Genomic DNA, 12,966 nt, shown 5'->3' on the forward strand with positions numbered 1-12,966 from the left:
CTGATGGTGTGGAGCCTGCTTGGGATTCTGTCTCTCTCCCTCACTCTCTGCCTGTCCCTGGTTTGCACTCTCACCCTCAAAATAAATAAACTAGAAGGAAGGGAGGAAGGGAAGAAGGGAGGAAGGGAAGGAGGGAAAGAAGGAAGGAAGGAAGGAAGGAAGCAAGAAAAAGAGAAAGAGAAAGAAAGAAATCTGGCCTAATGACCCAGAGAGAGATCAAGTTTGGACACTTGTACTGTGGTTTTCCCAGGAGTCTTCCACTGCCTGAGCTCGCCTACTTTGTTTACGCTCCCTCAACAACCACATAGCTTTGCCCAAGTCCACTGGATTAATTTACAGGCAAGTTGCTCTGTGTAAAGACCCAAGGAAATATAGAGAACTGATCTGGGGTTGAATGCTGGGAACACTGATGGCCTCCAGAGAGAATGACTACTATTTCTTTCAAAATCCATGGGTTGTTCTAAAGCCCTGTCCACCCCAATTCATAGTTTTTCTAAATTTTCATTCTGCCAAGAGGTCTATTCTTCTAAAGGATAAAGAGAGGCCCCTGGCTGGCTCAGTGGGAAAGTGTGTGACTCTTGATCTTGGGATTGTGGGCTTAAGTGCCATGTTGGGTGCCAGAGGCTGCTAAGTAGGTAGGTAGGTAGGTAGGTAGGTAGGTAGGTAGGTACATAAAGAGAATGAGGAAGGGGCGAGACAGAAGAAAGCTGAAAGGCTCTATCAGCAGAGGACACTGGTTTTTCAATATAAACACCAAAAATGCATGTGATGATGTTTTCATGCATCTGTAAGGAAAGGAGAAAAAAGCAGACCATGCGACAAGTTTCCACAAAATTAGATATACTTAGTTTAAGGGTTTTTATTCTTGGTCACGTGCTTTCTAGTTCTGATATTTAAAATGCTTTTTCTTTTGCTTTGATACTTTAGATGTTAATGATTATAATAAAAAAAGGTGTACTTCCGACCAACAGCTTTATATTTAACTAAAACATATCAAATCCTATTCAAAATAACTGGTTGCAAAGTAGGCTCAGATTACACAGAACAAAAAGCATTTGAAACAAAGGTCACTTGGGGTAAAAACTAAGGGCCCAGCCTTCTGCCCTTTTGGAGATTTTCATCATATAAGATGACTTCAAGTACTGTCCAATATTTGCCTTTCCAATGTCCACACGGAGTATTGTAAATAAAATATTACACGTAACTGCATTTTGCTACTTAGACAACACTGAGTCTACCCTGAGTGAACTAGACTGAGCTTTGCTGTGGGAGGGGAAGTTTTATTTGTAATAAGTTTGTACTGAATGAAATTATAGTTAAGCTGGAAGGGTCGTATTTCAAACAAGCAGGTTAGAATAAATTTCCAAAGATTTAGAACAGGTGTCTAAGGGGACGACAGCTCAGTGTGCCAATGAGCTGGGGACAATGAGGTACGGGAGCTGAGAGGAATCAACATTGAAATTGGAGCTAAACAGGGATCTTGTGACCCCCCCTGCCGGGGTGGGGGGACGGTGTGGGGAGGAGACAGATCCAAGCACCAGGAGAGAGTAAACCTCAGGACCAGTTAGACGCAGGGCAGGAAACGTGAACGTGTATCGGTACCATTTTCTGGGTCATAGGCTCAGCGCTGAGAATTTGCAGATGAATGAAAGACATGATTCCTTCTTCAAGGACGTTAACCTACAGAGGAACAGAGCCCAGGGAACTTATGACGGTAACATCCACAGGGTGCTATGGGGGACACCGGAGGGTGCAGAAGGGGCTTGCGGGTCAGGGTGTATGTGACTGACAGCGGCATCTTGCACCCTCGTGTACAGACACGCACAACAGGTGGGGAGTGCAGGAGGGCTATTTCTGCAGCGGTCTCCCGGAGGACTTGCACACGGTCCCCACACGCCAGCAGGCAGAGCGAAGAGACTCACCCTCCCCCATTTGTCCGTGTCCACATGCTTCTGTGTCCCCAGGCCAGCGGAGCACGGGGCCTGGCCGTAGGGGACCCCAGGAAAGGCTCACAGGGGTGACAGGACGATGGGCTCTAAGCAAAGCTGCGTGTGGTGTATGAGTTTGGAGTGTATCCAGACCATCTTTAGTTTCACCGCTGCGGGGGGCTCGTGCAGCCGAAGTCTAACACCAGGAGTTGTGCCGTCTGAAAATGCGGGCGTGAAACAAGGAGGCGGCTTTGCCTGGAAAACAAGTGAAAAGCTGCCTCAGTACATTCATTTCAGCTTGAGTTTCCCTGAAGAGAAAACCAACGTCAGTGACGGCTGACTGACAACGCTCCCACGATGGACAACAACCAGCACCGAGGCTGTGACTTCCACACTTATTACAAGCCGTGATCTCTCTGCGGACACAACGGGTCTGCATTTCAGGTGCAGAACACATGGGATCTTCTCTTCGCGACGGACAACAGACAAATGGAGGCACATTAAACATTTTAAGACTTTACTGAAGCACAACTGGATTGACTCAGGCGGCGCGAGGCCGGAAGCAGCCAGGAAGGCCCCCAGCAGCTGAGCAGGGCCGCGGAGCAGAGCAGCAGCAAAGTGAGGAGGCACCGACGGGCTTACACTCGGGTTTACTTACACGGCCGCCACGGCATCGGAGCCACGTCAGCCTCGTGGTGTGTGTTGTGTCCGTCTCTAACGGATCCGTCCCACTATGTGGCATTAAAAGCACTGCGTCACTTTTGGTAAAGAAGAGAGCACAGTTAGCTTGCTTGTAACTTGACCTTAGTTTAAGGAACAAACCTTTGTCTCCCTGCGTTGGAAAGACGCCCCGTTCTTTACTTCAGTGTTTTCCAAAGGGACCAGAGGTAGCCTTTTTGGGTGGAAAAATTCTTCCTCTGTACAACTGCCTGTACAATACACAATATGTGGCAGATAAGATACCGTAACGTGAAGAATTTCTGGACCCCACCCACAAAACCTAAGTGGCACAGCCCAGTCAGTCACTGTGACAACCAAAACATGCCCCAAATAAAGTTCCAAACAGACGAGAAGGTGGCAATGCTCTGAATGTTAGCACAGAGGCGGCCGATTTACTGCTTGAAGAAACAAAGTGTTTTGTTTCATGTGACTTGCTCTGCAGTTTCCTTTTAACTAAAAGTTGATTCCCTTTTGGAAGCGAGATTCATATTTTTTAGCTTCTTTTAAATTTTTTTTTAACGTTTATTCATTTTTTTGAGACAGAGAGAAAGACAGAGCATGGATGGGGGAAGGTCAGAGAGACAGGGACACACAGAATCTGAAACAGGCTCCAGGCTCAGAGCTGTCAGCACAGAGCCCGACGCGGGGCTCGAACTCACGGGCCGCGAGATCATGACCTGAGCCAAAGTCGGCGCCCAACCGACTGAGCCACCCAGGCGCCCCTCTTAGCTTCTTTTAAAAGCAGCAGCCCGGGGAGCCTGGGTGGCTCGGTCATTGGAGCGTCTGTCCGACTTCAGCCCAGGTCATTTCTCACGGTGTGTGGGTTTGAGCCCCGTGGCAGGCTCTGTGCTGACAGCATGCAGCCTGCATGGGATTCTGTTTCTCCCTGTCCCTCTGCCCCTCCCCCACTCCCACTCTCTCAAAAATAAACATTAAAAAATAAATAAATAAAAGAAGCGCAGTAAAGTGAAAAAAGTGAAAAAAGGCCATTTCACAAAAAGTTGAGCACATTGACTGTATCTCCTGGAGAGAGGTAACCTTGAGAAATTCAACACCGTATCATAGTTTTATATAGAACAGAATAGTTACATTAACAAGTACTTTGTGCTTAATAAATTTGTTACTGTGGTAACAAATCATCCCGTGTGGGCAGGGACATGATGGCCCCCCCCCCCCCCACCCCGGGGGCCGGTACTGTGACGACTGTGAGGACGGAACGGCACTCTCCAGACACTGGCTCACGAGGCACATGCAGGCTCCTGTGTGTTTCACCTAAGCAAATCCACGCCGCAGAGAGGCCGCTGTGAACACGAGGAGAGTGGTAAAGCTGCCATGATTGTGAAAACCTTCTTAGACATGAGAACATGTCAGGGAGAGGAAAGGACGCAATTGAGGACATCGTATAAAACCTCAAGAGTCCCCTGTGACCGGCCTTCAGAGGCACCGAGGGCGAACACCAGGAACAGGGTCCCCTGTGGCCGGCCTTCAGAGGCACCGAGGGCGAACACTAGGAACATAATTGTGGAAGGCTTCAGGGAAGCTCTGGCCCACACGCCAGTGGGTGCTTTTTCTTTTTGTCTTTTTTTGGGGGGGGGATGTTGATCGTGAATGGAGCATGTCTTTTTGTGTTTGTCACAAGCCCTACCTGTCACTACCAAGCCAGACACAGAATATTAATTGCCATCCTATCTCCAGCCTGCTTTGCTGGCTGACAAGACTCTAGCTTGGCCCTTACAATGCAATTCTTCTTTCAGGAAGCTCTGGGCCCAACGTGGGGCCTGAACTCACACCTGCAGATCAAGAGTCGCATGCTCTCCCGACTGAGCAGCGGGGCGCCCCCAGCTCAGCCCTTACTCAGCCTCTCTGGTGCTTCATCTCTGACTCTCCCCCCCTCTTTCTAGTCACATTCAGAGACTTCCAGTTTCAGGAAAGCATCGCAACCCCCTCGACTGTACCTCTCCATATTTGTTTTCTCTGCTTTCTCAACTCTCATTCATCCTTCAGAAATTCAACTCATATCAGGATCAGAGCAGGGGTGAGGCAAGTGAGGCACTTAGGGTACACAATTTAAGGAGGGATTCACTCTCTGGTGCCCTGGTGTGTGTTTGTCCAACACCACCCAGCAGTTAACTGAATCCTCACACGACCCGCCTGGTGGTGTAAGCAAAACATTAGAAAAGATTAAGAAATGTTACTCGATATTTCTAGAAACTCTCTTGGTTTTTAGGATGCCACAATTATTTGTATTACACCTGAATAGTGGCTTGCACCAAGCCTGCACTGTTCCTTGCTGTGTACCTGAGCAAACAAGAAGATGCTCTGGGAGGGACGAGACACATAGGTAAGTATGCAGGTACAATGCAATATGGCGGGTGCTCTGACGAAGGGGAGGGTTAGAGCCCTTGAGGGATCTAACTCTGAGACAATCGACCGCAAAGCTCCATGAAGCACAGTCTGATTGGGCTGTCTTAAAACATGAGTACGGATGATTAGACATGGGACGTAAGAACCTTCCAGATGGAACGTATGTGCAGAGTTACCAGGGCATTCTGGAAATGGTCCTTTGGGACAACAGATGTACAGACTGAGTAGGAAAGGGAAAGGCAACGAGGCTGGAAGAGGAGGCTGGATGTGAAGAGTCTTGAGCCGTCGGCAGATGCTGAGGTGGTACAGGATATTGGCTCTGGGTTTTACGACCGTCGCTGTGGTGATGGTGTGGAAGATGGACCCCCACACAACAGGTGGATGGGAGTAGGGCTGGAGACAGGGAGACTGGTTCCAAGGCCACATGAACAATGTAGGAGGGCTCCAAGGAGGTGGTGATTCAAGATCGAAGGAGGCAGAGATGAGTGTAAACATTTGAAGGGAGTCAGGTAGAACTTACTGACCCACTGGCTACAAGGACCAGATGAGATTTACAAGCTCCCAGGAAGTGACTGTCCTGCTTCTAACCAGAGGACTGGTTTCCCTTTTATGTCTCTTGTCTCTTGCTGTGTTCTGGCAGCCCGTACCCCACTACCCTTCTCTTTACGTTGACTTGACTGGCTTGCAAATCTTACAGCTTAATCTTTCTTGCCTATATATTCACAAATAGCCCTAATGTTGCTTAAGCTCAAGTTTTGTACTTTGGCGGAGGTCAAAAGCTCAGTTTCACTAGGACGTTCCGTTTCCTTCTCCCTGTTCAAAACCCAGTGATCATATTTTCCCAAATCAGCCTCTTTTCTCAACGTTTCCTTTGGAGATGGAACTACCCCTTCCTGCACCTTATGGCTGGAAATCCTTGCTTTCGATCTTTCCTAGGTTCAAACTCTTGGACATACACAAATCACAAAATGAGTAGGGTCAAAAGTAGACTCGTTTCTGTAACATGGGGAAGATGAGACAGCTGTTGAGGAAGCCTGGGTCCCTGGGGCATCTCATCTCTGACAGCAATGTGTACAGGAATCATGTTCAGAGACAAAGCTAGAGTGATCTCTGAGAACAGGAAGGGTGATTAAAGAGTAGGATAGTGATTTGGGGCTGTTATTACACTTGCCTCTCTCCCAAAGCCTTGGTTAGCTACAGTGCATTTTCTTCAAAAATCTATCTTCCTTGAAGACGTCCCTGGCTCTAAGGGCTTTTTATCTACTTTTCTACACTAACAACCAATGTTCCCTGCCTCTAGTTCACATGCCAGAGTCTTCAGATAGCAGCGACCCCTACGAAGATGGCAACACTCTCTCTTCTCTACAGGAGCAAGTACCCTCACGCCTCTTCCCCCGCCAAGCCCTGAGGTCACTGCTGAACACAGCTCTTGTACAGGCATTTCTTGGGACTTTCCTGAGAGCCCAGAAGACCCAGAACATAAAACTCTCTCCTTTGACCTGGCTACTGTCAAAACAGGTTTAGAAACTGGAAATCTTACTCTTGGAAAAAATAATAAGACAGACTAATAAAAACTTATCAGCCCTTACAGTTTCCAGAGACAAACAAAAGAGTTAAATGATGTATGTGACACTTAAAAAAGCTGTGGACAAATAATCTAACAGAAAAAATGGGCAAAAGAGCCAGATACACATGCTACAAGAAGAGACATCCAAAGGGCCAGCAGATACATGAAAATGTGCTCATCCTCATTAGTCATCAAGAAAACATGTATGATAACTATAAAGAGATAATACTAGATACCCATGGGAGTGGCTACAGGTAAAAAGATTGACAAAACCGAGTAGTGATAAGGCTGTAGAGAAAGTAGAACCATCTGCTGGTAATAGAACCATTTTGGAAGATTATTCAACAAGTACTACTATAATCAGGGACCAGCCCTCCCACCATCAGGTGCACAGCCAGAGGCGCATATACATGCACACCAAACGGATATTCCTAGTGGTAGTCTTTGCAATAGCTCCAAACTTGAAGCCACTGAAGATCTTAGATTCTTAACCCACTATTTGTTGACTTATTTTTGCCACTCAACCATTTTGCTGATCTGTGACGAAAATTCATAGCGGGCATCCCATGCCAGTCTAACTGCAAATCAGGGCTAGGAGGGCAGGGGCTCAGTCATGATCACCCTCTCCTGAAGCACAGGGTCTCAAACATTCAACAAAGTTGAACAGACATCTGTTGGACTGAACTGAGTTAAGGAAAGCCTCTGGGTTGGGAGCCTGGAGGACCAAGAACATCACTGACAGAAATAGAGAATTTGGAAAAAGGAGCTGGTTTAGATTAAAAGAGAGCCATTCTCTTGAATTGTGAGAAAATTTAGCAACTTTGCTTTCAACTGTCTTCCCCTGAAAGCTTGTGCTTGGTTGTCAGGTTGGAAAAGGGTAAAGAAAGTAGCAATGTCAACAAACAGCAGAATGAAAGAGAGGGAGTACATGAGCACGTAGTCAGCAAGAACATCAAAGCAGGATTCGTGATAATGCAAATAATTTCCCTGGACAAGAGACTGACTTGTTGATGTTTACACTGAGATTTTTTTTTAAATGTATTTTTATTTACTACATGGCTATTGTAAGAACAATCGAGTGCATTTTTTTAAGTAGATTCTACACCGACATGGCGCGTGAACTCATGACCTTGAGATCAAGAGTCATGTGTTCTACCACCTGAGGGAGCCAGGCACCCCCACACTGGGATTATTTGTAATGTTTTTGGCTTTTGAGAGAGCTCAAGCGGGGGAGGGGGGCAGAGGGAATGAGAGAATCTTAAGCAGGCTCCACACTCAGCACAGAGCCTGACGAGGGGCTCGATTCCATGACCCTGGGATCATGACCTGAGCCGAAATCAAGAGTCGGACGCTCAGCAGGGAATTGTTAATACACGACTTAACCCATTAAACTCTGCATTGTATGCCGCAGCTCTACTGAACAAAGATGAGGAACAGAACCAGTTGGAACCCTGCAGCTGGCACATGCTTGCAGCCGAGGACGCTCTCACTGCCCTCAGCTTGCTCTGCAGGTACCCCCCACCCCGGCCCCCCGCCACTGCCTCGTGTGGAGGAGCTCCTGGGTTGCGTCTCAAAGGACTGGACTTGACCAATGGAACCTGAAAGCAGTTAGGTATATGGGCTGCAGAGAGATCCCGTGGCCAAAACACAGGAAGGAGATCGCAGGGAATGAACTCCCAGGATGGGAGGCACCAGAAGCCTGATCCAATCCCAGGACACAATCCACCTAACCTCACACGAGGAGAAAGATCACCTGAACAGGCCTATAACTATTAAAGAAAGTGAATTGGGGTGCCTGGGTGGCTCAGTCGGTTAAGCGGCCAACTTCGGCTCAGGTCATGATCTCGCGGTCCGTGGGTTCGAGCCCCGCATCAGGCTCTGTGCTGACAGCTCAGAGCCTGGAGCCTGTTTCGGATTCTGTGTCTCCCTCTCTCTGACCCTCCCCCGTTCATGCTCTGTCTCTCTCTGTCTCAAAAATAAATAAACGTTAAAAAAAAATGAAAAAAAAAAGAAAGTGAATCAATAATTAATAACCTTCCAAAAAGAAAGCACTAGGCCCAGACAGTTTCACTGGTGAATTCTAGCAAAAGTTTTAGGAATAAATGGTACCAATTCCCCATACTCTCCGCCAGAAGACAGAAGCACAGGGGATACTTCCTAATTCATTCCAAGAGGCTAGCATCACCCTAATACCACAATCGGATGAAGACATTATAGAAAGGAAAACTACAATGTCTTTCGTGAACACAAATGCAAAAATTCTCAACAAAATACCAGCAAACCAAACCCATTAGCGTATAAAAAGAATTGTGCACCATCACCAAATAGGCTTCCTTCCAGGCATACAAGGCTGGTCTAACATTTGAAGATGAATCAGTATAATTGATCACACCAACAGGCTAGAGAAGATGAACAGAAAAAGCATTTGAAAAAAACCAACACTCTTCCATGATAACCACTCTCAGCAAACTAGGAAGAGAAGGGAACTTTCTCAGGATGATAACTAAGATTTTTAAACACCCTAGAGCTTCCATCTACATAATGGTGAGAAGCTAGGAGGTTTCCCACTAAGATCGGGAAGAAGGCAAGGACGTCCCCTGGTAACACTCCCATTCAATGCCGTCCTAACTAATGCAACAAGACAAGAAAAGGACATTAAAGGTATAGAGGTTGGGAAGAAAGGAATAAAACTGTCTTTGTTCACAGAGGACATGATAATCTATACACAAAGTCTCAGAAAGTCAAGAAAAAGAAATCTACTCCAGGAACTAAAAGGTGACTACAGATAGCAAGGTCGACAGATCGAGGTCCATAAACGAAGGTCACTTGCTTTCCTGTATATCAGCAACCAACCATTGGAATTTGAAATTAAAAACACAATACCATTTACATTGACACCAAAATAATGAAATACTTCAGTATAAATCTAAGACACTATGTGCAACATATATATGAAGAAAACTACAAAACTTAGATTAAAAAAAAATTACATGGGGCGTCTGGGTGGCTCAGTCCATTAAGCATCCCACTCTTGACTTCAGCTCAGGTCATGATCTCAATTCGTGGGCTCGAGGCCCACATCAGGCTCAGCACTGACAGTGAGAGGAGACTGCTTGGGATCCTCTCTCCCTCTCTCTCTGCCCTTCCCCCACTGGCACATGCTCGCTCTCCCTCTCTCTCTCTCTTTCTCAAAATAAATAAATAAACCTTAAAAAAATAAAATAAAAATAGGGGCACCTGGGTGGCTCAGTGGCTTAAGCATCTGACTTCAGCTCAGTCCATGATCTCATAGTTCATGGGTTCGAGCCCCACATGGGCTCTGTGCTGACAGCGTGGGGCTTGGAGCCTGCTTAGGATTCTCTCTCTCTCTCTCTCTCTCTCTCTCTCTCTCTCTCTTTCTGCCCCTCCGCTGCTCTCTCTTTCAAAATAAACTTCAAAAGAAAAAAAAAAACCCAACAACAGCAAGAAACGCAAGCCACCATCCATGGCTGGTTTCTCTGTGTAGAAGTCCTAGTGAGGGTTTGTGTGACTGATCTTCTGGCTCCACACTCTGTCCCTCCTAACTGCACCAAATCTGAGCCTCTGTCCCTGCACACATTCTAGGCATTACTGGGCACCAGAACCCTCTATTCAGAAAGCTGAACTCGCAACAGAAAGGTTCATTTCTAGGCTGAAAAGGTCACTTTCTGTATTCCTTTTGGCAGCTAGGTGTTTGCCCAAGCAACGCTGCACTCTGCGACTGTCTTCGGAGGGCTTTGGTTACAGTGAAGAATCTTGGAGGTTAGAGAAAAATCCCAGAAAACACTGGCAGGACAAGAACAAAACCTGAAGCTAGCAACCCTGCATTTGTCTAGAGAAAACTGAAACCTGTTCACCCTGCAACGGCTGGGTAGATGCCTCCCTCAGAGCAGAGACGTGCCCCCTGCTCCCCCCCCCCGCCCCCCCCCGCGGGATAGCTCACATTTTCCCCCACCTGTTGGCCGGCCTCATGCAGTCCAGCTCCCGCTCCAGACCTTACAGTACAGTCACCGCCTCCTCTCCGCTCTCCGGGTGCTGTCCCCGCACCCAGGCCTAGAGCTCCTCGGGCAGGATGGTCAGGAACTGCTCCAGCACCAGCAGCCCCAGGATCTGCTCCTTCGTGTGTGTGTGTGTTTCTGGGCTCAGCCACTGGCGGCTCAGCTCGCGGAGCCGGCGCAGCGCCTCCCGGGGCCCAGGCGCCTCTTGGTAGCAAAACTGCCTGAATGAGGTTCCTTCCTTCCGATGCTGGATTCTCGTTTCCACACATGTTCATCCTTCACCTTCAGGGTCACAAGCCCCACGGGCTCCTCTGGAACTTGGGGTCAAAGCGCCAGCCGCGCTTGGCTTCATTTCATGCTCTGCTGCACTGAGACACCCCCACACAGGGCCCGTTACACTCTCCTTGAGAGATTTCCCTCGAGGTTCTTTCCAGCTGCGAGGAAGCAGGAAACGCTCCGAACGGGACGAGCTCGATGCCAGCCAGATACATGCTAACTCAGGAAACACCGCGGAAATAGTTAGAAAATAAATGCTAAAATTACTTGCATGCTACCAAAAACATTTCCAGAGGAGCTGTCCTAAGCAAAGAAAGCTTGTCAGAGACGAGGGACCACACGCTGGAACTCCCCACACTGAGATTCTTGCTGTTCCTGCCCCCGGTGAACTAGCTGCCCTCCCTCTGTGACCCCCCAGGGATTTGCTCACCTGCGCTTTGGGACTGACCCTCTGCACGCCTACCTCCGTGTAGGGGCTGAGCTCCCCGTCTACGCAACAACAGCACAGGTACACCCTCAGGTTCTGACGCGCTCCTGCTGCCCAGCAGGGCCCTAGGCTCGCCCCGCAGCAGGAGCTGACCCGCGCTGCCCACCAGGAGCGTCGGGCTCGGCTGAGTTGGGGCTGCTGCCCCGCATTCCGGAGGCGGCGGGACGGACGGTGGGCTCACCCCAGGCCAGGTGGGCGGGAGAGGGGTGAAGAGCGAGCGCGCGGAGGCGGGGGCCCTGGCTGTGATCTCCACCCCGGGTGTGACATTGGCTGTTACAATGAGGGGAGAGGGGGGAGGTCAGCGCTGGGGCCCCTCCGGGTGCAGACGGCTTTGGTCCGGGGTCGGCCAGCCTGTGGCCACACCCGCGTCCGCGTTCCTGCAGGGTGTGCTGGAGGCGGGCAGTTCTCTTCCGCGACGGGGACCGTGTGGGGAGGGTCGAGGGGACCCGGGCCCAGGCCCTCCCCCTCCCCCCACGTCCGTGACGTCACAGCCCCACAGGCTGGGAGCTCAGAAGACAGATGATCAGTAATTCCAAGTAACTCCGGGCCTCGACACGGGGGAAACAGGAAGGTCTCGGGTTCACGCGTCTTCCGTGCGACACAACCGATGCACTCGGGAGCCCCACTGGAGGGGGTGGCCTGCCTGGAGCGGGGGGGGGGGGGGGGCGGACGGAGGCCCGCCTGGAGGATGAGGGGGTGGCCTGCCTGGAGCAGCGGGGGAGCGGCCCGCCCGGAGGACGGGGTGGTGGCCTGCCTGGAGGGTAGGGGGGCGGCCTGCCTGGAGGAGGAGAGGATGGCCTGCCTAGAGCAGGGGGACAGCAGCTCGCCTGGAGGAGGAGGGGATGGCCTGCCTGGAGGAGGGGGGAAGATGGCCTGGAGCAGGGCGGAGGGGCCGACCGGTAGGGGTGGGGGAGATGGCCTGGAGAAGTGGGGGGAAAGGTCTTCCCGGAGGGTAGGGGGGGGCGGCCTGCCTGGAGGAGGGGGCGGTGGCCCGCCTGGACGCGACTTTCGGAGCGGAAGGGCGCGCCCGCGAGGCCCCAATCAGGCCTCTGCGCGGCTCCAGCCGCCCCCTCCCCGCAGGCTCCCCTCCCCTCTAGCCGGCAGAGCCCCTCCCACCGGAAGCCGGGCCGCGCGCCGCGGAGCCGGAAGTAAATATCAGCGGCCCCCGGGTCTGGCCGAGGTGGGTCCTAGAGCAGCCGGCAAGGGAAAACCTAGAGGTTCGGAGGCCTCTCTAGGACGCGGGCGGCCTCCCGCTCTCGGTGGTGCCGTAATCTGCGTTTGCTGCACCCAGAGCGCCCCCAGGCCTCGCAGCTGTCAACCGTGCGCCCGTCCTTCCAGGCTTGTTTGCTTCTCCCACCAACACGGCCCAGAGCGCCTGCAGACCCCCTTCTTTGTGCTGGGAAGAGGCATGCACCCTGATGCTGGAAATAAGGCAGGAAGCTGGGAGAACCTTAGCTTGTTGCCAGAAATCTCCAGTTGTGCCCAGACGCCGTGCTGTCCCAGCCCCACGATGGGCGGGTTCTGCAGTCTGACACCTTGATGGTCTGTCTCGTATTCCACACCCTCTCCAGGCTAGCGTGGGCTCTGAAACCTGAACAAATGTTCATT

General features: G+C 50.5%; 1 long non-coding RNA gene across 1 annotated transcript; it reads right to left on the reverse strand.

Annotated features, from left to right (window-relative positions):
• Window positions 1–846: 846 nt before the first annotated feature.
• LOC128315750 (uncharacterized) lies at window positions 847–12,788 on the reverse strand. The gene is made up of 3 exons (XR_008298818.1): window positions 10,541–12,788; window positions 2,751–2,857; window positions 847–2,678 (listed from the first exon to the last, which is right to left on the reverse strand). It is a non-coding gene; the product is annotated as an uncharacterized LOC128315750 (long non-coding RNA).
• Window positions 12,789–12,966: the final 178 nt, after the last annotated feature.

Source organism: Acinonyx jubatus, chromosome B2 (assembly GCF_027475565.1).
Source record: "Acinonyx jubatus isolate Ajub_Pintada_27869175 chromosome B2, VMU_Ajub_asm_v1.0, whole genome shotgun sequence".
Classification (NCBI taxonomy): Eukaryota; Metazoa; Chordata; class Mammalia; order Carnivora; family Felidae; genus Acinonyx; species Acinonyx jubatus.